Source organism: Cydia fagiglandana, chromosome 5, assembly GCF_963556715.1.
Source record: "Cydia fagiglandana chromosome 5, ilCydFagi1.1, whole genome shotgun sequence".
In the NCBI taxonomy this organism is placed as follows: Eukaryota; Metazoa; Arthropoda; class Insecta; order Lepidoptera; family Tortricidae; genus Cydia; species Cydia fagiglandana.
The window spans coordinates 8,585,743-8,613,737 of record NC_085936.1 but is presented as its reverse complement, the minus strand read 5'-3'; the positions used below and the strand labels follow the sequence as shown (position 1 = coordinate 8,613,737).

At 37.9% G+C, this 27,995-nt stretch overlaps 1 protein-coding gene across 30 annotated transcripts in view; it reads left to right on the top strand.

Moving 5' to 3' along the window:
- Positions 1-5,016: 5,016 nt before the first annotated feature.
- LOC134664387 (glutamate-gated chloride channel) overlaps positions 5,017-27,995 on the top strand; it is a 102,421-nt gene continuing 79,442 nt past the window's right edge. For 4 of the 30 annotated variants that reach the window (XM_063520990.1, XM_063520991.1, XM_063521001.1 and 1 more), the window contains exon 1: positions 5,025-5,690. The gene's annotated coding sequence lies outside the window, so the exon portion shown is untranslated. Of the gene's footprint in view, positions 5,691-27,995 lie in introns of all 30 variants that reach the window. The other 26 variants (XM_063520980.1, XM_063520983.1, XM_063520981.1 and 23 more) reach the window with 19 other exon arrangements.

Sequence of the window (27,995 nt, the reverse complement as noted above, 5' to 3'; positions counted from 1 at the left end):
GTCTCGTGTGCTCGTAATTCTAGTAAGTCATCATGGGCGATGCGAATGATAAAAATCGACCAAAACCATACACCATGTATAAACACCCAACACCCGTCAACCTTTTACAGAAAAGTTTTTAAAGAAATGCAATACGCTACTAGGTCAGGCAACGAATGCTCAAAAAAGTTGTAGAGGGAAATGCTCGGAACACAATTTTTGACTCCGTAACTTGGTTTGGACAAGTTAGGAGGTGAACATATCAAAAGTCCTCGGCCGTAGCCCTTGAGCGGGGGAGAGAGAGGGGGCTTTGAAGGTCCCGGTTTTCCGGTTTTTCGATTATATCTCGGAAACTATGCATCTTAGCGACATGGCCAAAATGAAAGTTAATTTAATTTGTAACAAGTTTATTTAGTCAATTTTTTCCATATATTGAATAGTTTTTGAGATATCCGCTCTTGAAACTTTATTTAGGGCTCTCAATTTTATCTTGATCTCTACATCAGTGAAGGTGCTAGGCCGTGTTCCAAAACAATTTTTTTAGGCTTCCGTACCTCAAAAGGAAAAAATGAACCCTTATAGGATCACTCGTGCGTCTGTATGTCTGTCCGTCTGTCACAGCCTATTTTCTCGGAAACTACTGGACCAATTAAGTTGAAATTTGGTACATATATGTAAATTAGGGACCCAAAGACGGACATGTAATGTAAACAAATTGATTTTATACCCAAAAAATTACCATTGCCCCCCCCCCCCCCCTTTATCTCCGAAAATACTAGGTCTCTAATTTTGAAAAAAATACACAATAGTCCTTTACCTATCACGATTATTAAGATGACAGGAAAACCTATTAGAAATGTGCAGCTAAGCGCGAGGCGGACTTAATGTACGGAACCCTTAATACGCGAGTCCGGCTCGCACTTGGCCGGTATTTTTTAAACTCCTCTTGACGCTTAACCGCTGAACCGATTTCGTTGAAATTTGGTATATAAATAGTTTGCGTCCCGGAACAGGACATAGGATAGATCTTATAACCAAAATCATCTTTTGAAGGTGTGAAAAGTGGCGTGAAAATTTGTACGGAAAATCAATAACCGCTGAACCGATTTATATGAAATTTGGGATGGTCTACAATTCTACATCTTTGATTTAGTTGAAAATTATAAAAAACATGACTTCAAACCTAAACTTAAACAGTAAGTATTAACTTCAAGAATTCAATTCTGAATTCCCCCCTGCACCACATTTCACAACTTTAAAGGATGATTTTTGAGATAACTTATTATGTCCTGTCTCGGGACTCAAAATATATGTGTACCTTTAAATTAACACTGTTCAGCAGTTTAAGCGTGAAGAGGAGTTTAAAAGAAAGTATTTTAATAAGTTTATATGTTTTTACTTCGGAATTGTGTCAATGTGATACCATAACTAAATTTGGTACTGTGAATTTATACGAAAACGATACCAAACATGGCCTCGTAGCTTTACTGATGTAGAAGTCAAGATAAAATTGAGAGCCCTAAATTCTTATTACTTGGCCTAACTTGTGTAGAAGGAAAAGGAAAAATAAAAGTCTTCGGCAGGAATATATGACACAAATATAATTTTTAGAGTTACTATTTCAATCATCAAACATAAACATACCTTGATTATATTATTCTAGTGAGATACGCATAGATAAAAAAAACATTAAAAAAATTACAAGGTCGAAATGTCACGGAGCTTGTGTGAGTTATATGTGAAAAATAGAAACTTTTATGACAAAAAAATCTGGACACAATTTAAGAATCATCCAATTGCGTCGAGGAATCATCAGTATTTTTGCTTGTTTCATTACCTCCTTGCTTCTTTTTTTGTCCTTTGTATTCTGTAGCAATTGGTTAGTTCTGAAAATAAAGATAACTTGCGTCGTCACGGATGTCAATTTATAGGTTTTAGGGAGTGCAGAATTCGAAAATGATGACTATTTTATAATCCAAGATGGCGGCTACGCATTTTGTCATAAAAGTCGTCATGAATATCGTTTTATAGGTTTTAGGAAGTGACAGGTCCAACAATTGTCTACATCACTGTAATTGACGTCACAGGCCTCCATGGGCTACGGTAATCGCTTACCATCAGACGGGCGGTGTGGTTGTTTGCCACCAACATGTTAATTTAAAAAAAACTCCACTATATCGTCAGTTCATAAGTACTTATTTTGCGAAGCTAATGACATTTGTCACAAGAAATACGACAATTGTCACGAAATTCCGACACATAACTCAAGAATTACCGAAAGTTCTTTGAAATCTTGTGACAATTTTCATCATTATCATCATAAACATCGCAAGAGAAATACCTGTTTTTTGCCGATATAATAAAGTTTTTAAAAATAATACAATGATGGTGACAAACAGGAATACGGCCCGCCCGATGGTAAGCGATAACCGTAGCCCATGGATGCCTGTGACGTCAGCAACAATGAGACTTGTCGAAATGTCGCACCTGTCACGCTACGTCACATTGTCACGCCAGGGAATACATCTGAAAATTGTGTGTTCCCATTTGTCCCCATCCCGATAAGGTGGAAAAAAATGGGAAATATTTACATGCAAATCCTATTCCATCTGTTCCCTACGGAGATAAATGGGAATACATCCGAAAATTGTGTGTTCCCATTTGTCCCCACCCCGATAAGGTGGAAAAAATGGGAAATATTTACATGCAAATACTATTCCATCTGTTCCCTGCGAGGATAAATGGCATTACATCCGAAAATTGTGTGTTCCCATTTGTCCCCACCCTGATAAGGTGGGGAAAAATGGGAAATATTTACATGCAAATACTATTCCATCTGTTCCCTGCGGGGATAAATGGGATTACATCTGAAAATTGTGTGTTCCCATTTGTCCCCACCCCGAAAAGGTGGGAAAATTGGGAAATATTTACATGCAAATCCTATTCCATCTGTTCCCTACGGGGATAAATGGGAATACATCCGAAAATTGTGTGTTCCCATTTGTCCCCACCCCGATAAGGTGGAAAAAATGGAAAATATTTACATGCAAATCCTATTCCATCTGTTCCCTGCGAGGATAAATGGGATTACATCCGAAAATTGTGTGTTCCCATTTGTCCCCACCCCGATAAGGTGGGGAAAAATGGGAAATATTTACATGCAAATACTATTCCATCTGTTCCCTGCGGGGATAAATGGGATTACATCCGAAAATTGTGTGTTCCCATTTGTCCCCACCCCGATAAGGTGGAAAAAATGGAAAATATTTACATGCAAATCCTATTCCATCTGTTCCCTGCGGGGATAAATGGGATTACATCCGAAAATTGTGTGTTCCCATTTGTTCTCACCCCCAATAAGGTGGGAAAAAATGGGAAATATTTACATGCAAATCCTATTCCATCTGTTCCCTGCGGGGATAAATGGGATTACATCCAAAAATTGTGTGTTCCCATTTGTCCCCACTCCGATAAGGTGGGAAAAGATGGGAAATATTTACTTTCAAATCCTATTCCATCTGTTCCCTGCGGGAATAAATGGGAATACATCCAAAAATTGTGTGTTCCCATTTGTCGCCGTCCCGAAAAGGTGGGAAATATTTACATGCAAATCCTATTCCATTTACGTACAAAAATGTCCCCCTGTCTACTTTCAATCGAGATTTAATCGATAATTTATTCGATTAATATTCAGATTAATGCAATTTCAATCTATGTTAGGTCGACTAAATTAATCGCGATTAAAATATGAGGATTAACTTTTTTTATTTCATTAATTAGTCGAATAAACAGTTAGTCGATTAATGCCCTCATCTCTGACCACGGCATGGCTCCTTACACTTTGAGAATTTCTGAAAACGAATGAACACAAGGAGCCATTTTGCAAATCCAGTAACTTTGTTATTACTTTTGACAGCGCGTGTCATGTGTCAACACAGAGTCGACACAAAGTCGAAACATTTGCGACTACTTTGTGACTGCAATATTTCTCAGCCTTAAACCATATTTATACATCATAATTAACAAGTTTCGTAGTATGTAAAGCGTTATATCTGTTATTTAAGTATAGTATACTCATCGAAGTACTAAAAATGCATCAAATAATATAGTTATGAACACAGGCACTGAGAAGTAAACAATTTCATTTCCGGCTAAACTAAAAGAATGTGGTGGCGCGTTGATTATATTACACTTAGTTTATCAAATCACTCGAGCAGTTTAATTCCCCATAATAATTTAAGTCCTATTGTAATATAAATGCAAACAATATATTACGTCTTGTAATCCGTTTTAGAGATGGCGTATTAATGTCACTTATTTTTATTTAACTATTTTTCCATCTGACAGTTTCCATTTGACAGGAACAAAATGAACGAATGAACGAATGATTTTGGCATAAAGTAGTCGCAAACCCGAAACAATGTGTGCACACGGCGACCACACTTTATGTCACTTTGTGTCATGTGTCGACCCTTCCCCATTTCTGGTAACTGTGTCGACACGGCGACGACTCTGCGACTGGAATTGTGACCGAAACAGACGGTGTCGACACAAGATGTGTCAACACCGCGTCGTAACGGCGACTAGAAATGGTTGTATGGGATTGTTAGATTGTAATGTAATTAGGTTCTTATTAATAGCAGACGTCGTAAAATTTATATCATTTTCGGTGCAGCGAAGTGGTGTTAACGGGGTTGGTATAGATAATTCCAACTGAAATGGTAAATTAAGGTTAATATTAACGTAATTAACGCTAATTAGTCATTAAGGGTTGAAATTGTTTATACTAATTCCGATAACACCACTCCGCTGCACCGAACATGCTATAAAATTTACGATGTCTGTTAATAAGACCGGTTAATATTTTTATGGTCACAAATTATGGTCAAAAAAAAAACAGCCTTCCAAGGTGATGCAAAATCAGGCACTTATTTAAGTTAGTGTACATAATTTATTTGCATAATTATGAAAGATTAACTCGCTTTGTACTCGGAGCTCGGTTACACGCGATGTCTAACAGCTTGACCTGCGAGTTGCGACGCTTTGTTATCGACTTTCCGTCTAGTTAACTATTCTATAGAGTAATTGAAGCGGCGCGGAGTTGTGCTGACGGTTCGTCTAGGTCGTATGAATAGCGCCGGGATATTTAGCCAGAGTTGTCGCTAAACGTGTCCCCGTTGAGGGATGTTGACTTGTGAGGAGTGAAAAGTTTTATGACGGTAGCGATGGCGGCGGGCGGGCGGCGCGCCGCAGGGCGCATGCCCGCCACTGCGCCACTATCGGTGCGCTGCCCCCTGGCGGCTCGCACCGCAGTGAATTGCGTAACAAAGCACACTCGCCTTCAAACGCTACGCCGAAAACTTTCGTCCCGTGCGCGCTCGCGGATTGTACGAGCGCAAAACGACTTAACTTTCCCGCGGCGCGCTTTTCCGAACCTACGCGAAAATATCAAGAAACTCACCCATATTTTCAGTACACCCAGGATTTCGCTTGCGGCTTTTGTTTTTTTTAAGTTTTTCAAGTTGTTAAAGTTGACTGTAAGTGGAGAAGCATTGTGCGGCAATTTAAAACAGTGTAAACGTTACGTGTTGTGTTTAATTGGTTAATATTTGTTTTAGTTTGCTTGTTTTGTTTAATTTGGCGAGTGGTAGAAGCCGCCGGTGGCAGCGCTGGTGGGGAATCGATACCGACTGCGGTGGGAGCGGCGAAAGGTAAATTTTATTAGCTCATTGTTTACCAATAAAATGAAACTGTATAGTCTAAGTAACTCTTACTATTACAAAAAAGAAATTGGAAGTAAGTTCAGAGTTGCTTTCAACAATGAAAAGTTTTATGTGTCAAATATAACTTATTTTGAAATAAGTTTAATGGTATATAATTAGGTGTAATTTTAATGCAAAACGATCGCTTAGAAGCACCGCTATTTTTATTACCTAAAGTCAAGTAATGTAAATAGTAGGTAATTTAAAGTACCTAACCGTAGATTTAGTGCTATCTTCCTAACTTCGGGCGAGCACAACTTAGTGCCTGTGTATTTTACATTTTACCGAGACACTAAAATTAAATTGGACCGTAAAAAATGTTTGTGTAACAGTCTTACAGCTTACATAACTTAACTGAAAGTGGTTTTTCCAAATTTGGGATCCAGCCAAACTGATGACGTACATAGTATCCAAAGGAAACTAGGTCAAATAAATGGGCTAACACTAACATTTTTACGTTGTACGCAAACGTGGTTGAAATGCCTAACTAGGTACTGGAATAGTAGGTACTCTAATTAATAGGCATGAATCAGCGTCTAGCGTGTGTAGGACCCACAGTCGTATATAAATGCCTGAATAAGTCATTTTTATTTTATCAAATATTTTGTAAGAATGTATTTTACTATAGTAGGTACACAAACTTATCCCACGATATGTCTCCACGCACATCTCTGGTGGAAACGCAGCCTAAGAAATACTTTGAGGCAGCTGTTTTTGGAATTTACCGCTTAACGTGTTGAATACTGAACTTATATTATACCTACGATGCGTAGAATGCATGTTACTGCAGAAGGTCTCAACATAGTCGAAGACTAGGTTTAAAAATAGGTTTTTTTATAACGCGAATATAACACAAAATTGCCATGAAACAAACATCTTTGTAACCCCCCCGGTGGCCCCGCTTTTATCGTCTATCTCTATCGGGTCGTCCACTTGCATGTAGGTAATTATCTAAAGCGACACAATATGTTGTCGTCTCAATATCGTGGTTTATCCAATAAATAAAACACATTCTGATTTAAATACAACAATATTACCTGCTTACATAGACATACATAGGTATAGTTGGTCAAACCATTTGTCAGCCAGTAAAAAACCAGGAAAACTATAGGTACTCATCCTTTTTTTTTTGGGTGCTAGTACTAGTGTAAAACAAAGATAGTATGATTCTCTCTGTCTATGATTGAAATGAGACAGTCCTTTAACACGTTCGCGGACGCTCAGTCACACCATTTGGACACCTAAATTTTGTATGGAAATATTGCGACTGTTATAGCATACCTGTCACTACAAATATATCTTTTAGGTTTGTATATGACGCGTAATGCTATGCAAGGCGGATGCTATGCAATCCGCGTCAATATGAAGTATATTTTTTATACGCTATGTGACAACAAATGCTATACAATTCGGATGCATAAGCATCTCCGTCACATGACGTGCTCAAGATGTGATCTTATATGACATCGCATGTTATAGCATTCATTCATCGTACTTGATGGACTTAATGGCTGAGACTTCTGACTTCCTAGAGGCGAGATTTTTGCTCTAAAGACTCATTGCTGACAGTCTTCAAACATTTTTCTACTTCTGTTTCGTTCCCCCATTTCTTATCATTGTAATATTATGTCCTTTTCATACATGCCCCATCCCAAGCACGTTCGTCATTCATTGGACCTAAAATTATGTGATACTACACATCATGCGTTGGAGACCGCATAATATGTCTGAAGAATCTAAATGCCCACTCATGGCATGTTGCAAAGAGCCGACTGGAGCCGGTTGAGCTCTCATAAAAGAGAGAGGTTTTTTCTTCCAGCTGTCCAAGGTATACGCAGCATTTACGCCACCACCACTTTCAAAATCGTCAATCTCTACCGTATTACACTTTTTGAGTTCCCTGTAAGTCACCGCCGCTTTAAGTTCTGGACGTAAACCGTCCACCACTTTTCCTGTCAAGCGATGATTCACCCAACTTTATATTCTTTTTCAGATGCATCTGCACCAAACATAAGGCGTGAAATATACAAGAATTATGCCACAATACTTGTCATAAACGGTCTTACCTTGTAAGAGGTGATCATCGAGCGCCAGCAGGCTTATAATTCACAATTATATCATCAAAACTATGACTAGTAACGTAATTACTTGAATGATAGGTATACACATTCATGCCTCACTTTTTCACATTCACCGTTATCAAAATTTGATTGAAGCACAATAAACCACTAGTAAATATGTTCGTTTATTAAAACACATTGAAAAACTTAAAGAAATTGTAAGAAAAACATTAATTACGATTTTATAAAAATCCGTCAAAATCGCTATCGCGCACGAAAATCACCCAAATTTCATGTGTCTACTCCCAGACGCACCTGCCGGGCTACTAAGGGAGCTCCCATACAAAGACGAATGCTATAACAGGTGCGTCACAGAAAGGGGGGCCCAATTGGAGACGTCACAGGATAATTTTTAACTTCGATAAAACTATGTAATATGGCAGTATGCAAACTTTGATTCTGGTGACTGGTAGAGGAAAAGTTGGTGAATAATATTATACTGTGGTAAAGCGGATTGATAAGCATTTCAACGCAGAAATTTAAAACGAATAACGGATGCTATAGCATACGCGTCACCAGGAGTAGTGCAAAAACGGATGCTATGCAATCCGCGTCCGCGAACGTGTTAAACTAAACCAACTTACCTGACTGATACAATTTTTTGAACGTTGCATGTCGAAATTGTTCTTTTCGCTATTTCCCAGGCATAGAGGGTTCAGGTACAGTCAGCAGCAGAAGTTGCTAAGCGGGCCATTCAAATGATCTTGACGCGACTTTATTGTCAAGAGAATAAGAATGTCAAGGTAATTTTGAACACCGCGCCCGCTTAGCAACTTCTGCTGCTGACTGTACTACGATTCTGTGGTAAATGTGAATCTTTCCTCACCTAATTGTAAAGGGTACGACCCGCAGCCAACCCTCGTCAATTAATTATCTCCAAGAACTAGCTCTCAGAAGCCCGCTGCGAAGGATTTCCACAAAACTTCTAATTATACACTTGTACTGCTTGTTAGGCCACAAAAACGGCCTGAGGCGAAATGCTGATATTCTTTTGCTCCGACTTTTGTCCTATTTTTATCCTCTACTAAGAACAGATGACAAAATTAATTAGGTACTAAACAAAACACTATTTTTAGGGTTCCGTACCCAAAGGGTAAAACGGGACCCTATTACTAAGACTTCGCTGTCCGTCCGTCTGTCACCAGGCTCTATCTCACGAACCGTGATAGCTAGACAGTTGAAATTTTCACAGATGATTGTATTTCTGTTGCCGCTATAACAACAAATACTAAAAACAGAATAAAATAAAGATTTAAATGGGGCTCCCATAGAACAAACGTGATTTTTGACCAAAGTTAAGCAACGTCGGGAGTAGTCAGTACTTGGATGGGGGACCGTTTTTTTTGCTTTTTTTTGTTTTTGCATTATGGTACGGAACCCTTCGTGCGCGAGTCCGACTCGCACTTGCCCGGTTTTTTTAATACCTACTGCCTGCCAAATACTGTAAAGGGGCCCACTGATTAACAGTCCGCCGGACGGTATCGGCCTGTCAGTCATTCGGAATTTTTGTTCTAACCGTCCGGCGGACTGTTACTTAATCAGTGGGCCCCTTAAATGAATCTTGAAGAAGAAACCAGCGTAAAAACAGTTATCAATATCGCATTTTACTCATTGTGTGAAGTAAGAAAAATCAAGGCAGGTAACTTATTTACACAAAAAGCTAGTCTACAATATATTTTATTTATTTTTAATAATGTATAATTGTTATAAATTATTATTCTCGCTACTGAGGTGAAAAGTTGCATGTGTCACGCGATACCTAAAATATCTATTTGTTTAATTGTTTGAGAATAAGCAAAAGTATCTACCTTTTGACGCTTACTTATTATCCGCTTTTGATTCTGACTGTAACTCCTTAACCAGGCAACATGGCCCATATTACAAATACCTTATAGACTATAACATACATGTACCTACCTACATTTTAATAGACTTAAAGCAAACACTATTTAGGCGACAAAACGGCGTGGCTCCTGCACCTACTATATACAGGGTGTCCCAGAATTCGAAGTCAAGCCGTAAACGGATGATAGACCAAGTCATAACAGTTATCATAAAAATACAAAAAAAAAATCCAGTTCATGTTTTTTAAAAATTATGGTCACTTTAAAAATTCACAAAAAAATCCACATCCTGTAATGGTTCTTTAACTCTTGTTACTACAAATTCCATAATTTATTCTAATTTTTTTATTATTGTGTAATCTTGAATAATTACAGGGTGTGGATTTTTTAGTGAATTTTTAAAGTGACCATAATTTTTAAAGAACATGATTTGGATTTTTTTTTTTGTATTTTTATGATAACTGTTATGACTTGGTCTATCATCCGTTTACGGCTTGACGTCGAATTCTGGGACAACCTGTATATACCTACTCGTAACTACTTTGACTGTGATAGACGGTAGGCGTATGTTTATATGACACGCCCCTTAGTGATCTATGGACCATTTAAAATGGGTACCAATTTCCACAATACTTTCGATGTAATGACATTACGGGTAATCATTTATCAGCTACGTAAGCTTGACATGCAATTACCTTAATTGAATACCGGGATTACCGGGTCAATGTCTTTAATAAGGAAGTACATATCAGAATCATAACGAAAAGTTACGAGGCTAGTTGTACGTGACTGCGGCCGTGCGGCGCTGCTTAGCCTGTAGGACACCTACATATACATGTCGGAGCCGGTGGCTCTACGAAGGCATCAGGGGACCATCAGGCATCGGCTCCATGGTGGGCGGAAATAGTGGGCATATCTCGTACACAAGTACAATACAATGTAGATGCAATAAACTCACTGACACTAGTAAATACGTAATAGATACGTACAGCAATTAATTAATTATAATGACAATTAATTAAGTTTCAAATCACAAAGAAATCACACCAAGTTAATCAAAGCTTTTACACCACAAACTTATCAAGAAACGGAAACGAATCCGTGGGTCAAGTGGTACAAGTAGGTACTTAAAGCACACACGAAATCGCACGGCGCGGTTACGGGCTCACGGGACAACACGCGTCCCAACTCAACCATGGCCCAAATCTTAATGCCCGCCCGGCATTCAAAGCTAAGCTCAGAACAAAGAACTAATATCAAATTTCATTCAAATACCAGACCCACGGCTACGTTCGGCAGTGTTTACAATAACTGCCCCGCTTCAAGAAACAACGACGTACTCTGTGACAATCACGCCTAATGCTGTTAATGTAAACATTTGACCAGGAATGCGGGCCACCTTCGTGGGCCCCAGCCACTATAAGCTTACAGGTGCCATGCGCCGACACGGCGATCCTGACTGTCACACGTCCCAGTGTGCCCAACAACATCACAGATTCTCAAAAGTAGTAAAATTCCAATCAGTCAATCTGCTCGGCTATCCTGCCATCAGATCACAACAATGACAAAAAGTTAAGTTCCCAAAATCCATGACGGATCTTATAATCAAGTCGTCAACAGTAACAAATTAAATATTCTCAAAAGACACAGATCAGAAACAGCCCAAAATCGAATTTCTCAAATTCGACACAAACCCATTGTCTCACCATCACACATGTGATATCAAAGGCCACACGCCAAAACAGACCAAAAAGGCCATAAAGCAACCGTAACCCTCCTGTTTGTCACCATACCGCGCAGTCTCCGTACCAGCTACACTGGGTTTGGAATATGACCTACGGCTAGCGACCAAGTCAGTAGATCACGTCGCAAATACAATGCCAGCCATGTGGCATACAAACAACCATGTGTATCATCAAAATCTCGGCATCCAAGTGTATCACCACACCTCGCCGACACGGGCTGATCCTGACTGTTCTCTACTTTCATCAACAGATGAACATTAACCAAATTCCATGGGAACGTAACAGTTTGACATCGAAGCATCGCATCGCACGCATCCAATAGTGCGCTTACTTTTTAGTTTTATTGCGATCAATAGCTAACAAATCAATTACATATCTAAATTATCTTAAACGGACTTTAAAACTTCAAGTCTGACTTAGTTTGATTTCTTTCATGATTTTTAATTTTAATAAATGTAGTGAAAATCATCATGTGCACGTAAACTTCATTCCTCAAAATACAATATCAACCCACAGCGCAGGTTTTGTCATATTTGCTATACGCAAAAATAATATCCACAGTATGCTCCTCCATAAAAAAAACAAACACTTTTTTTTTAAATTAACATAGCTCCCGAAATAACCTTTATACTTGTCAAAATGATGATTATCACCTAACGCATGTAATGATTGTCAGTTTGCTTCGATTTTCCAACTACATACTAACAGCTCTTATAAGTTATAACATAAGTCATGAACAGCATCATCATCATGCCATGTTCTCTCTTAATTGATATCCAAAGCAGTAAAAGCATGCCCTTTACTGTGATCATAATACGCGAAACCTGAAAGTACAGTCTAGATGGTACGCGAAGTTTTTTTTTTTTAACATGATTGATTTTACTTTTATTTGCAAGTAATCGACCATAAACTCACACTCTTATAATAATGCTTCAACAGCTCTCAGAGTGGTATCAATATCTAAAAAGTTCATAATTTCTCTTTTTTTTTTTAAAGTGACGGTATTCTGTACATGTACGAATATCAGCTTGAGTTTTCTCAAATTTCAATTGAGATATCGTTTAAACGGCACAAACTTTTGCTATCCAGAAATCAAGTCTCTTTCAGCCGAAATGCATAGTAATGAAATGTAATTTTATCTCACACTAACTTAAAACGAAGTAAATTGGTAAACAGGTGTTCAATTTAGTTTTGATGAAAACATCAAACTTTAAAATTTATCTGTGAGATCTTGTTTGGTAACAACATTTCGTTTTAAATAATTTCAATAATCTTGAAATCACGTTCTGGATGTAACGTAACGTAACTGAGTGTTCGAAATCTGTAGCACTTTAGTATTTTGTTTCGACAAAAATATGAACAGGACCCATTCGTTTCCCGTCTCTACAATCAATATCAAAATAAAAATACTCATGAAGATCCATCACCTATGAACTTTAGGTGTTAACTTTATTTTCTGTGTGTTCAGTTCACCAATTCTTTCTCGTAGGTACTGTGAAATATGACTACCTTATAAGAAAGGTTGTAAGTATTTAATGGTATTGAAAATCCCATTTGATTTAATTATTTTAAAGATAATGAACCTTTTTTTTTATTGTTCTCTGACATGATACATATTATGTTGCTTTTGTAAAAAGCAAAACACTATAGAGTAACTGAACCAGCAGTATCAGTATGCATTTGGTAATTTAGATTACTAACGAAAAGTAATCGTTAAAAAAAAATCAACAGTAGTTACGTCAAAATTTTTGGCATATTCTCCAGAAATGCATCATGCAAGTATTTACTGAAACTTTACTTTGCTTGTTGTAAGTTAATGGCCTTATAAAGAGGCACTGATAACTTTGAAAAATTAAGATTAAATTGGCAGAAATATCAAAGTAAACCAATAAGTTTCTGCAATTGCATAATTGTTGTAACAAGAGGCAAATTCACAAAAGCCACCGCTTCACACTGGTTAGGTCTAATTTCTCCACAAGTGATTTCATTCAACTCTGAGCTGGCACACATAATATCGTAAGAAAAACGTCCAAACGGAAATCGTTTTACTAAAAACGAGTCATAGACTCAACAAGATATTTAAAGATGCATTGACAAACTGTTCAACATCACATGATATTTAGATTTATTTTTTTCAAAACTCAAAAGCACCTACTTTGCAAACGCTCTGCATTTTCTGTTATATGGTTGACTCGCAATCTACTACAAGATTGGCAAACTTTCAAAATGTTACTTGAGATTATCACACTACAGGCTGGCCGACTCTGCTGCCATCTCACACAAAGACTGGACAACTCTGTCGCCACCTAAGTCGAGACTAGCCAAGTGACTCTCTCACAAATACGACTCATCAACCCGATTCAGACACAGCCAAATCTGGCTAACACAACAACCGCACCACTAGTGCTTTAACACATATCATAAAGAATGCAAGCCTTTTATTTTGTATTGAGACACACCATTGTCCCTGTCCCATTCCTTTTAAAACTGATCAATATAAAGTTTGTCATTGTCTCTTTAATTTTAAATCTTTCTAACTATCTCTTTTTGTTCAACTTTTATGGTTCAAATAATAACCACGATTTAGGTCAATAGTTTATTATTCAATTTTATGATCTATTATCGGATTTATCACTTCATAACTGACCAAACATTCAAACAAATCATTTCCTCATGAATGAAATTAAAATCAAAACAATGAATTTCACTGTTGTCTTGCTCCTTGGAAAATAATATCAATGAAATCTAGGTAATTTTGTCATATCATTTAAACGACACAACAAATAACTTTTAATTCCTTCAAATCAAACAAATTCAAAAATTGCGTTGATACAGTAAATAGATACACAACTACTCATGTGGCTATAACTTTTCCACTTAACCATTTCAATAGATTGCATTCTCTTTACTATAAATTCATGACAGTACGTAAGTACAAAAATAATGATGGTACTCTTACTAAGTGTTTACCGACCGAAATATTGGATCAAAATTCCATTGCCAAAGTTACTTTACCAAAATACTATACTGCTTCAGAGTGGTTTCTCACTCAATCTAATATCAAATATCATTAGCGGTACCTACATCTTCCTATGTTTTTGATAGGTAAGTACACAAAAATCTTGCAACTCTTTGCAAAAACTTTGAGAAAATCAAGTAGGTTAGTACGTAATGTTTAACCATGTGAGTGTGTCTTAAGTAAATTTTCTATCACGATATAAATTCTCCCCTCTATTCATAAAACTTAGCAAACATCTGTCAAATTCCGTCACACTCCAACAAACACAAATGTCAAAAGGTCAAACAATCATCAAGGGCCTATTTCAGACCCGACAAGCGATCACCGATCATTAATAAAGCCACAAATGTATACAGTAAAAATAAAAATAAGATGTTCCCTCATGAAACAACATTTCAGATATAAAATATCATTCTCTAGGTTCATCGTATGATTTAAACCACATCCAATATATTCGGAGCTTTACCGATTTCTGTTAACAAAAGAGTTAACATTTCACAATCTTAAAAACTTTCAAATTGAATAAAGACAACACACAGCGGTGAATACCACTTAACTTCTACTACTTATCTTGTCATCCCACCGGATAACTCCTTCTCGCAAGCCAGGGCCACCACACCACGACGGTGTTGCTGCACATTTCAGCCTTCGCACCATCAAATATCGCCATACGTCACTTGTTTCACAGGAACTACTTCCAGAACTATGAGCTCTCTTACTTATCCAGTGTTGTGAGAAACACGATATAAAAAAAATAGGTTTCACGACCATAACTTCTAGTAGGTCACAAGTCATGTTTAATAACTAAGCCCCACATCTCTCATTGTTTCTCACTCACATTTATCAAAATAGTTGTAATTTTTTATTCTATCTAAGAGCATCTCGTCAAAAAAATACTTTCATATTAGATAATTCTTATCTTATTAGGTAGGTTGCAACATCCAAGTGAGCGATATTCAAATCGCAAAAAAAAAACGGTCTTCAAACCTTCTGCAAATTATCTTCAATCAATTTCCAATCAAATTCTGATAATTAATCAATTTAGGATTTTCCACAATTTCCCAGATTTTCCTCGTTCACAATCCCACTTCTGATGTCGGAGCCGGTGGCTCTACGAAGGCATCAGGGGACCATCAGGCATCGGCTCCATGGTGGGCGGAAATAGTGGGCATATCTCGTACACAAGTACAATACAATGTAGATGCAATAAACTCACTGACACTAGTAAATACGTAATAGATACGTACAGCAATTAATTAATTATAATGACAATTAATTAAGTTTCAAATCACAAAGAAATCACACCAAGTTAATCAAAGCTTTTACACCACAAACTTATCAAGAAACGGAAACGAATCCGTGGGTCTTTTACACCACAAACTTATCAAGAAACGGAAACGAATCCGTGGGTCAAGTGGTACAAGTAGGTACCTACTTAAAGCACACACGAAATCGCACGGCGCGGTTACGGGCTCACGGGACAACACGCGTCCCAACTCAACCATGGCCCAAATCTTAATGCCCGCCCGGCATTCAAAGCTAAGCTCAGAACAAAGAACTAATATCAAATTTCATTCAAATACCAGACCCACGGCTACGTTCGGCAGTGTTTACAATAACTGCCCCGCTTCAAGAAACAACGACGTACTCTGTGACAATCACGCCTAATGCTGTTAATGTAAACATTTGACCAGGAATGCGGGCCACCTTCGCTTCGTGGGCCCCAGCCACTATAAGCTTACAGGTGCCATGCGCCGACATACATATGTATTTTTCTTTAGATAATGTTAACAAAAAATAACTAACTTTACACTTCATATAATAAGTGTTTGTATAATGTTAATTTTATATAGTTTCGTGTGATCTATTTTGATTTAATAATATTAAATAGTGCATTTTATTTACAAATTTTTATCAAAATAGGTATCTTCGTTTCTGCGGATGGTCACAGTATCAACCTATCAACATTATCAACCTTGTTTTTGCGAATTATACCTAATATATCACATATGAGTACCTTTTTTCGCTGTCTCAATTTCGAAACAATTAAAAAAGGGGCACATAAAGACGAGAAATCATTCGAATCATAATCACGGGATAACTCTAATCTTTTCATTCTTCGAAGTAAAAATTCAAACAGATGTTCTTTAATGGTTTTGTAAATTCCCATTGTGCGCGTCGAGCCCCGTAGCCGGAAGCTCGTTCCGACTGGATTAGTTCAAGCTTTCCGATGCTTTCAGAGCTGACTAACAACTGCTAATCATTTCCTACTCTATTACCTGTATTATCCCTTTGAATTTCATGATGTTTTATACAATGTTACCCCGTAATTAAGGGCAATTATAGCTTTTATTATCGAGATCTGTATCTATATGTATCAAACAAAAGCATTGTGTAATACGGACATAGAACTTATGGGTCCACTATTTTTATTGTGATTTAATTTTTGTAAGTCCTATGTTATTAAAATGTTAATATATTTTTTCCTTTTTTATTGTGAGACGTACCACATTATTACAATCTATAGATTGTTAATACAAAAAAATCAACGATTATCAACTCTGGCCAACAACGTGGGACTCGAACCCACATCCTTAGGGGATTGCCAGTCCAATTCGTTACCAATTGTGTCATTTTTTTTCATTGTGATAGACATCTGTATTTACCTACAATTTATAGATTCCAATTTTATTGTTCGATAACACTCAAAGCTTACTAACTTATTTCTTAACCCCTTTCCGTCCCATAACACGTGATGGACCCGTCACTACGAAAATGTTTCGCTACGTACGGGGCAAAAAACGCTACGACTGTAACGTTAAGTACGAACGTATCAATCTTCCTTTCTTTTTCGCTTTACAACTAGGCAGGCGTTTACTTATATTATGATGGCACTTTATCTCAATCCCAGTGCGACCCTCTCGAAACAATTAAAATATTAAAATAGAAGACTTACGCTAGATTGCGCAGTTGATGTCTCAGTAGGTATGATATAACAAAGACGTCCGAGTGCTGGTCACTGTCCTAGTACATGTCATATTAAAACTTAAGTACCTAATTTTCAACAGAGGTTACAGCAGGGTGTCATCTATCGGCATTAGCATGTCAAGCACTATTAGAACATATGTGTCTATGAAGTGATTTCACTAATATTGAAATCAAGTTTGTTTAAAATTATGCACTTATAAATGAGTCTGCAGGAATGTCGTGGACTGTAACCAATTCAATATCGACTGGCGCACGTCATGATTTTTATTTGGTCTTGTACTACCTTCGAGCTCGTAAAATAGGAATGGGAAATGGACGTATAATGGCTATAGGGCTTCGGACAACACTTTGATTAGCACTCCGTGGTAATAGATAAGTATACATACTTATACGTATAGGTTGCGCAGTGCGGCCAATGATAGTTCCTTTTATTTCAAAATAACCAGATACTTTATTTTATTTGTATTACAATTTTTGCATCAAAAACAGCTCAAGGTCAAAAATTATTCATTTTTTTCAAAATGATTGAAGTGCTTGTACTAGTTGTTATAGTTTTAATTTAGTAAATTAACATTTACTAACATATATTTTCACCACACCAGCTCGGAAAGGCTTACTTTGCACTTCGAATACGAATAGCAAAGTTGCATTTTATCCACATGTGAGGCAAAGTAATCAAATGCAAATTTTGAGTTGTCTTATTATGTTTGCTGGTAGATTTGACTTTTAAATGATGCTTTTGGATGATAAATATTTAATAACATTCATTTGGATTTGATTTTGTTTGATATTTTACATTTAATATTTGCTTCGGGTTGGTGTGGTGAAAAATTTTGTGTTTCACTCGGGGGCAAATTTTGTTTAACCCTCGTGCTTTGAAACCCTCGCAACGCTCAAGATTCCATTTTTTGAACCACTCGCTACGCTCGTGGTTCAATTTTGGGATCTTTCGCTTGCTCGGGTATCAATATTAGCACGAGCGGTTAAACAACAACTTTGCCCCCTTGTAAAACAAATAACTATTGTAGATTCTTATAAAAAATAATAATATGGGGTGTATATACCTACTAACAAAACTGGATCAATTATTATCTGATAATAAAGAAATTTGTATTTTGTACAGTAAAGTGTACAAATATGGGTCCACTTATATACGTCAGCGAATTATAAAGAACTATGGGATTATATTTTGGAGTAAGTAGTATGCACCCATATTTTTACACTTGACTGTACTTAAGTATCTATAGGTACATAGGTTGCACCTTGTCAAGCTTGTCTATACTAAAAGTAGGTACGCTCGTGATAAGGCAGAAGTTTTAATGGGGCCGCGACTGGCTGTCACTCACCTCCGGGACTAAGTACATATGCTTCTGGCTATAATTAAATGACTTCGTGTTCGTGCTACCCTTCGGTTGCTTTTAAGTATATATTATTTATTTAAACTTTATTGCAAAAATAAAGAAAATTTAAAAATGGTGGACTTGATGCCAAAAGGCATTATCTACCAGTCAACTATTTGGTAAAACAGACGTATGTTGGTGCAGGAAAAATTAATAACTGGGACAAATTTAACCGTGAATTCAAATAAAATGAACCTACATAATAAATTAAGTTAAATACTACTATATACTGAGTATTTGTACATTTGTACAATCCTTGTAAATAGTAGTAGAGGTAGGTATAGCGAAGTAAACAGTAAAGTGGTAAAATAAACAGTAAAATTATAATACTAATCAAGGAATAAAATTTACTTAAAATCCTTACGGCTTTACTTAAGTCCTGTCCTGATACGGCAAGCCCGAGCAAATTAAACTAAGTATGTTTCTCTTAACCCACCTGACCTTATAAAACTTAGTTTCTTAGCCATGGGTTATAAAGTACCTATATCATATTACTACAGTCTACATATTTAATTTTTTATGTTGCTGGCCTAATATTTTTGTATATGCGCCATGCCCTTAGCTGCCAAGTGTGTTTGCCTGAGAGTTTGACAGCTGTTTGCTCAAAAGTGGATGAATAACAAAAATGTAAACTATCCTTGATTTTTTTTTATATTTACGTCGTACGTGCACGCAATGATGTTTACTGATATACATTAGATTTCACCATGAAGTTGAAGTTTAGTTTTAGTATCTGTGTGTGTATCGTGCGTGTATTCAAGGTAGCAGGACTGCCTTTGGAAATTTGCTGCTTTTTGACGTGATAACATCTTATAAATCGATGAACACCGGTAGCATGCACGAAAAAGTGTCACGTTGTGGACGGATCTCTATGGTAACGTTGTGAACAAATCTCCATGGTAACGTTACGTAATGTAATGATAATGTTTTCTTATGACGTTATCACGCAATATTATCGTCCGTAAACCGATTTTACAGATAAACATATTTTTTTGAATAGCAACCCTTGTAGCAGTTGTAGCCGATTCCAGCGTGTTCCCGTTTTATAAAGGAAAGCGACTACGAACAGAGAACCCGCAATGTGGATATAAATATAACATTATTAAGATCTAAGTACTTAAATTTATTTATTCATAATATGTTGTTAAATCTTTTATTTTACTTTGTAACTGAGATAACGGGGGATCTCGGGAGAAAGAAGCGTACAGATCCGCAACGTTCTGCAGATACTATCATCCTCAGACTCGTGTAACGACGTACTTCCCTTGTGCAGTGGTCATTAAAATGGAGCTTTTTACTTCTTATTAGCCAGCGTTTTAAATCTAGGTGAAAACGTACCACGTATTTTAAATTTTGCGCGAATGCTGCAGCGTTTTCGTGTAAGTAGGTACCGTCAACCGGGGTGAATACTTGAATAGGGACAAAATTTAAAATATAATTTACCTGCCAATTTAAAAAAAAATACGCAGACAAATTGTATCATACAAAATCTACTATTATTTTCAATCGAAATATACAATTTGTGCGGGTATTTTTTGAGTAATCGTCAGGTAAACCAGTTTTGTCCCTATTCACCCCAGCCATTCCAATTCACCCCGGTTGAAAGTATTAAAACATAATACAAATACTTAGATTAACGCTATAATTAAGGTGTAGCAAAGCATATAGATCAGTGTATGTTATGCAAAGCATATATTCTTCAGTACCTATCCATAGAGGCTTACAACTCTGTGTTCCCTTACCATCTGTTCACAAGGCTTATTTGCCACCGACATAATATTCAAAAACATACATACTACGAGTAGCGCAGCAAGATGGCAAAGAAATAGTCTCTAAATGATTACCTACTTCCTGGTAAAAAAACAAGGGGATTCGACACAATAAAGAATAGAAGAATAGCTTGAAGAGGTACCAGACAAAATAGAATTACTATCGCATTTATTTAGTATGGATTGAAAAACCATCCACTCTACGCGTACTAAATCCATACATAAATGTATTAACGTATGAAATGATTGCTACGATCTAATTCATGGTTTCATAATACAACTCTTGGAAAATATCGACCGCCATTTTCCCGGAACAAACAAACAATTGTGTCACAGGCATTCTTTGAGCGGCACACAAACGTATTATCAAACCATTATATTTTTACCTACTCCATCATTTTGTTGTCCAATCATTGAGAACGGCTCAACTACGAAACTATGTAGGTACGAGTAGAGCTGGCTAGCTAGATTGACTCGTAACTACAGTCTACGTAAAAATCTGTGGAATTTTAAGTAGTAGGTACCTAATAATACTTGACTAACTACGAGTAATTTGTGCCTATTTCAGAATACACCATGTAGAACATAAAACATAGAATAAAGCTTACTTGGGACTTTATAAGAAATTGTTTACTTTTTTGTATGAACCAAAGATTTGTTCATAATATTATTTATAACAGAAAACAAAAAGAGGTATGTAACTGAGGGGCTGTTTGACTTTTAAAAGTGATATACGCCATATCACACTTAGCCAAATCGTGTCGACCTCATCAACATATTCTGTTAAGTAGTAGTCGTTAAATCAATTTTCAAAATGGCTTATTTTTCTAAGGTGTTTATAAAGAAATACGCCCTTTTGAAAATACTCTCCTCAAATAGGCTTTTGAAAAGAAAGTCCATATTCAAAACCCATGAAATCGCTTTATTGCCATTACAAATCTTCACGACAAGTCAACAACGGAAACGCCGAAACAGATACCGCTCGGCGCTTTATCGAATGTCAGAGGGCCCGATTCGGATTATGAAATAGACATCTATTAGACATCACCAAGATACGATAACGATATGTTTATTATCTAACCTGTCAAATTTGATATTTGCGCGATTCTGGAGATACTCTTGAACGATTTCCACAGGATATGACTTAGTGATCTAATTCACATCTATTAGATATCTTACTCTATCTAACGTAAAAGTGACATTAGTTGCCCGAATTGCGCTGCAATAGTACATTATTGTCGAGGCTCGGAAGTAGCTACTTGCAGGCTGAGGATTCGTTTTAAACGGACGACCTTGGGAGTCCGTTTAATTGAATCCGAAGCCAGCAAGTAGCCTTCCAGCCGAGTCATATATAGTGCTTTTCTCAAAAATGGTGCAAGAAATATAAATATCATAGAAATATTTTACAAAAGCAACATTCTTACGTATATATTTTCACAGAACAAAGCCCTTGCCGCCTTTTTATTTTTTTTAATAAAAAAATAGAAGTGTATTTTTCTGCCGAAAATACGCCAACCTATTTGAGACAGCTAAATAGTCGCGGTACTAATCATCTGTTTGGCTGTTTAATGGGCCTGTGCCTTCATTTGATATGGCCATTTCAACTTTTAAAAAGTTTGGAACTCGACAAATAATGGAATTTGTATGCAACATTGCAGTCCTAAAATCGAGACTGCAATGTTTTTAACTTGTTAATTTTTGGCTGACCATAAACTCCGCACTTCGCGACCTATTTTTTAGATGGCAAAGTCGACTTTGCCGTCCATTTTTGAGAAAAAGAGAACTAGTTGATATCTAAACTATAACGTATCTAGAATTGATCTAGAACGTGTCGTCTCTTGTGAATATCTTGAAGTTCGAATACAGCAGAGAGTCATTGCATGTTTATTTACATTTTAGTAAAAATAGATGCGCAGCGTTCTGTGGTTCAAAGGGACTTAAGTTACCTTCGTAATCATGGCATTTAGGATGTTAATGTTCTAGGGTGAAAGGGTTGGCATGCAAATTGGCAGGTATGAACCAGTCGATCGCTTTCGGCGCGATTCGGGAAATGAATTAGAGATGCACTAGATAAGATATAGTAAAGATATATGACGTTCCACGGCGAAAGGTACCATTACCCCGACTGAATATTGGAGCGGCGTTAATAATAAGCGTAAGCGCCAGCTGCCATAAGGTACCTTTTGCCGTGGAACGTCACATATCTTTACTATTTCATATCTAGTAAAAATGTCTAACGGCGCGATATCTTAAAGTTCGAATCGCGCCGTTTGGCTAACCAGAATATAAACGCTTCCCGAATATGAATACTTATTACTGGTATTCGGGTCACATTACATTTACTCGATTGGACTCGTGCAACCAATGAAGCTCACACGTCCAACGCAGAGCATTGTAGTCGTCTCACTCACTATCCAATGCTAACGTTCAATGATAGATCATCATTGCTAAAAGCTATTTTAACACCGCGCAAATTAGAAGTGTGGACACGTGTGTTTCGGAAATAGCATTTCTTTGTTAGCGGATTGGATTGAGACATTGTTATGGAAAGATTTATTGTTTTTTACAGGCATTGTGTAAGTGTCAAGGTCGTTCTTTAGAAATAGCCAGTTTTTACTTATAGGGCGATAAGTCATGCCGATTTAGCAGTTGTAAGTAAATGCTTAGAATAAAACGTCACTTCATTGTGTAGGTAGGTACCCGTTTCTTTTTATTTTTATTACATGGTTACAAAGTATCTACTCGTACTCGTATGTGTACCTACACACATATGGTATCAAATAAATATATATTGTATATTATTGTTAACGCAATGTTATTGATAAGGCGCACTGGTTCAGGATAGTACTTTATTTCATGAAACCTGAGAGAAGACTGAACAAAAATATGGTGTCAAAAGGAACATAAAATTATAAGAACAAAGGAATTCAAAATTACAATAAAATTATAAAAAGTAAACGTATAAAAAGGTGCGTCGTCCACATATATTATCATTATTTCCTTTCTTAATTTGGACCCGTTTTTGACATATCGATTAACGAACCGACAAAAAAAAATTTAACGATTGGCGGGTAGACGTTTTAATTGATGATTAAACCAATTATATAACATTACATGAATATTGTACCCGATATCTTCTGTTACCTTAATTACATAGTTATTTTTAGTTAATCCCCATCGCTACGAGTATTCCAATAGGTAGCTGCAAGAGGTGGCCACCTACGTCTGGCTAGCATTTTAATAATTTATACGGGTAAAAGTAGGTCCCCACGAATCGATTAGCGGCCAAGCCTTTAAATGTCAATCGGTCTTGGTACCTAATGACCCGTAATTTTAAGTCTCAAGCCCAGGCAGCGAACGCCTGTTCCCAATTTGGAAAACTTTTAAAAATGTCGTTTTAGGTGGAAGTGATGGAACAGGGAGGTTGAGGTAAGTACCTAATCCAAGGGGATTTGTACGGCTCGCCCGACATGCCACGGGTGCTCCCGTTTTCAGGAATTTCAGTTAGGCCATGTTGAAAAATATCTTATTTACGGTTATATGATGTGAGCATAGTGGTTTTAAAGTCGCAACTCAACTTTTACCTTAAAGAATGTGATAAAATAAACAGGGATAATTTTTTATTGCAGTACATAAAACGGAATGTTCTTGTTTATTAATAAAAGGCTAACCGTCGCTTTGCCGCCATCGCATAAAGTTTAAAGACCTCGAACAAAATCGATACTAATGGAGTAGTTATGTGCTACTAACAATTCATATTTATATTTCTCGAAAATAGCATAATTATTGATTATGGTGGGAGCGTTGCGTGGATTTTTTAATACTTTTATACATGCTAACACTATTACCATTACTGATTTAGTAATGTCATATTAATACCGCATAACCGGGACGTTTAGATGTTTAAGTAGGTATGGTATGTTTATATACCTACAGATTGGGTGGTAGAAGTTTATCTGCTTGCATATTTACATAAGTAACCGAAACAGGGTTATTTTACCCTGTATAGTAGGTACCCTATATAGTATTGATATAGTATTCTATAAACCATTTTTTTATGAATGAAGGATATAGTGTAATAAGTCCCGCTTTAATATTAAAACACCAGTTGTCTACGTGGTATAGGTACGGCAATAGACTCTGATATTCGATAGAGCGTCGGGTAATATTCTGTTCCGCACTCTACGACGACGTAGCCGGGCGTAGTTTACCGTGTAGCAAAACTTACATCGTTTTAAGTTATTTGATGATGGCATATTGAAATCGTGAATCTTATCAAATAAGTGGACTTGAGAATAAAAAGAAAATTAAATATTGTCCTAGATCGAGATTATTCAGATTGACACGGATAAGCGGTGATTTTGCGATTTAGAGGTGCCGAGTGCCAACGACCATCGTAATCCGCTAAGCTGACAAGCATTAAGTAAGCTGACTACGGCGGTGTTTTGGCAGCTACTCGTATTTCGAATCAACTCAATAGAGGCTCCGGCCCGATTCGAACTTTAAGATACGTCAAATATTACGGCTACATACGATATGGATAAGATATGTCAATGTCAAAAGTGACTTTTTGATAAAAGAAACGTACGTTAGTGTGAAAGTATGCCTAAATGGGCCCACTGATTACCAGTTCACCGGACGATATCAGCCTGCCAGTTATACGCAAAATTTGACAGTTCCGAACAACTGACAGGCTGATGTCGTCCGGCGAACTGATAATCTGTGGGTCCCTTAAGTATTTTGGTTTGAATGTTCGGATCAATCTCGTGAAAAACTGTTACAACACAGGGTATAGTCGCGGACGGTCTAGAACGCATAAAGATTAGTGTAATATTTTGCCTATATTGCTTTTAGTCTACATCGCGAACGGTCCGCAACACAGTACCCAACGTACCTATTATTAAACTGTGATGTTTAATTATTGACGTTGCGATCAAACGGTATTCCGCTTGTAAATAGGATTTAATACTGAACATTAAACTTAGGTAAAACCGCCTACAATTTGCAGAAGATTTTTTAAAAGTTCCAGAAATTCCTGGAAAATGTTGTGGGAGTGCAGTGAGGTGATGTCAGGAACATTAAATAACGACCGTATTGTGTTGAATAGGTATAATGTTTATTAGTTACATATTAATTCTATTATCATATACACGTGTAGTTTCCCGGCTTTTTCTCTGTCTGTCAACATGACAGCTAGTGTTGCCTTGGTTATATTATAAGGGTGGCTTCCCACGAATGTAGGTGGTCGCCACACCACCCCCCCACGGAGAGAAATAACCCATCAGGCGATTAAAAATAACAAAAATCATCGCGTTTGCTAAAAGTCACCTTTCTGCCAGATCGCGTGATAGGTGGCATTTGGGTAGTGGCATCCGCGGGAGCTTTGACGGGTTCATCCGTGCAAGAAAGTTTAGGCGATTGGACTCCGGCTGGCTTGACAATAGGCTTAGGAGTGGGTTTATTCTGAATATGTGCTCTGGTTTCCGGTTCTGTAGCACTGGCCTCAATGAAGGCTGGCTTTACTCGATCGACGCTTACCGCAACCTCCCTACTCTTGATGCGGAGTGTCAAAGTTTTGCCGTCGGATGAACGAGATACAATTTCGTATGGCCCCGTGTAAGGAGGTTGTAATGGACGGCGAACAGTGTCGTCGCGCAGAAAAACGTGAGTCGCTGATGACAAAGCTTTGTAGATGAAGATAGCTGGTTTCGAATGACGTGAGGCTGGAATAGGCTGTAAAGCTGCCATTTTTCGTCGAAGTTGGGTGACAAAGTCGGCTGGGTCTTCCATTCTCGCTGGGACAGGGTTTAACATTTCTCCTGGTAAACGCAAGCTTTCGCCGTAGACCATTTCCGCGGCAGTAGCATTAAGATCTTCTTTTAATGCTGTCCGCATGCCTAGTAGAACGAGGGGTAGAGCTTTTACCCAAGAATCGGCGTGGCACATGAGAGCGGCCTTCAGCTGCCGATGGACTCGCTCTATCATACCATTGGCGCAAGGGTGGTATGCGGTTGTCCTGATGCGCTTCGAGGAAAAGGTTTGTGTGAGGCGGCGGAACAGGTCGGACTCAAATTGAGTTCCTTGGTCTGTTGTAATTATTGACGGCACGCCGAAACGAGACACCCACTCTCGTATGAATGTATCAGCTACTTCCTCCGCCGTGATAGTATGCATGGGCCACACTTCCGGCCATCTTGAGACTCTATCTATGGCCGTCAGACAGTAACGAAATTCGTTACACACTGGCAGGGGACCCACAATATCTATGTGAATGTGCTGAAAACGTCCAGATGGCTGAGGAATGTGGCCGATGGGTGCTGAGATGTGACGTGTCACTTTAGCTCGTTGGCACTCGAGGCACGACTGGGCCCATCTTCGTACATCGTTTTTAATTGATGGCCAAACGTATCGGCTCGTCAACAATTTAATGGTGGCGCGGACTCCCGGGTGACTGAGGCTATGCAACTGTTCGAATGCTGCTCGGCGAAACGAAGGGGTTAAGTAGGGACGGGGCTTTCCAGTTGATACGTCACACTGAATTGAAGTTTCTGTGCCAGGAAGTGTAATCCTTGTTAGGTTAAGGCTGGAATTTCCTTGGCACAAAATCGCGAGATCTTGATCGGACTCTTGTGATTTAGCGAGTGCCGCGTAATCAACGTCTAGTGAAATAGCTTCAATGCGTGACATTGTGTCCGCGACCACGTTGTCTTCACCTTTGATGTAACGAATGTCCGTAGTAAATTGTCCTATGAAGGACAGTTGGTTCAGCTGTGATGGTGGAAGCTTCTCTCGACGCTGTACGAAAGCGTACAGCAGCGGCTTGTGGTCCGTGTAGATAGTTGCGTGCTGAACCTCGAGTATGTAGCGGAAATGCTGTACGCTTTCGTACACCGCTAGCAACTCTCTATAATATGCCGGCCACTGCGTCTGCTGGGAGGTCAGTTTCCTGCTAAAGAAAGCGAGAGGGCACCATTGACCGTTTACGAGCTGCTGAAGACAGGACCCAATGTGGATGCTTGATGCGTCTGTGAAAAGCCCGAGGGAAGCGCCGTCAGTGGGATGTTGCAATAGAGTAGCCTTAGACAGGCTCGCCTTGCATTCCTCGAACCGCAGCAAAAGTTCGGGTGTCCATAAGAATGGTTTTGCACCTTTACCATTTATGGCAGCGACGGCATCGATGAGAGGAGCTTGTGAACGGGCAGCATGGGGTATGAATCTGCGATAATAATTAATCATGCCAAGAAATCGGCGCACACCCTGGACGGTCTTCGGAGGGGGAAAATTGAGTAGGGCTTGGATTCGATCTTGTGGAGGCTTAGTACCTTCTGAGCTGATTTGAAAGCCTAAAAACTTGACTTCCTTGGCACCA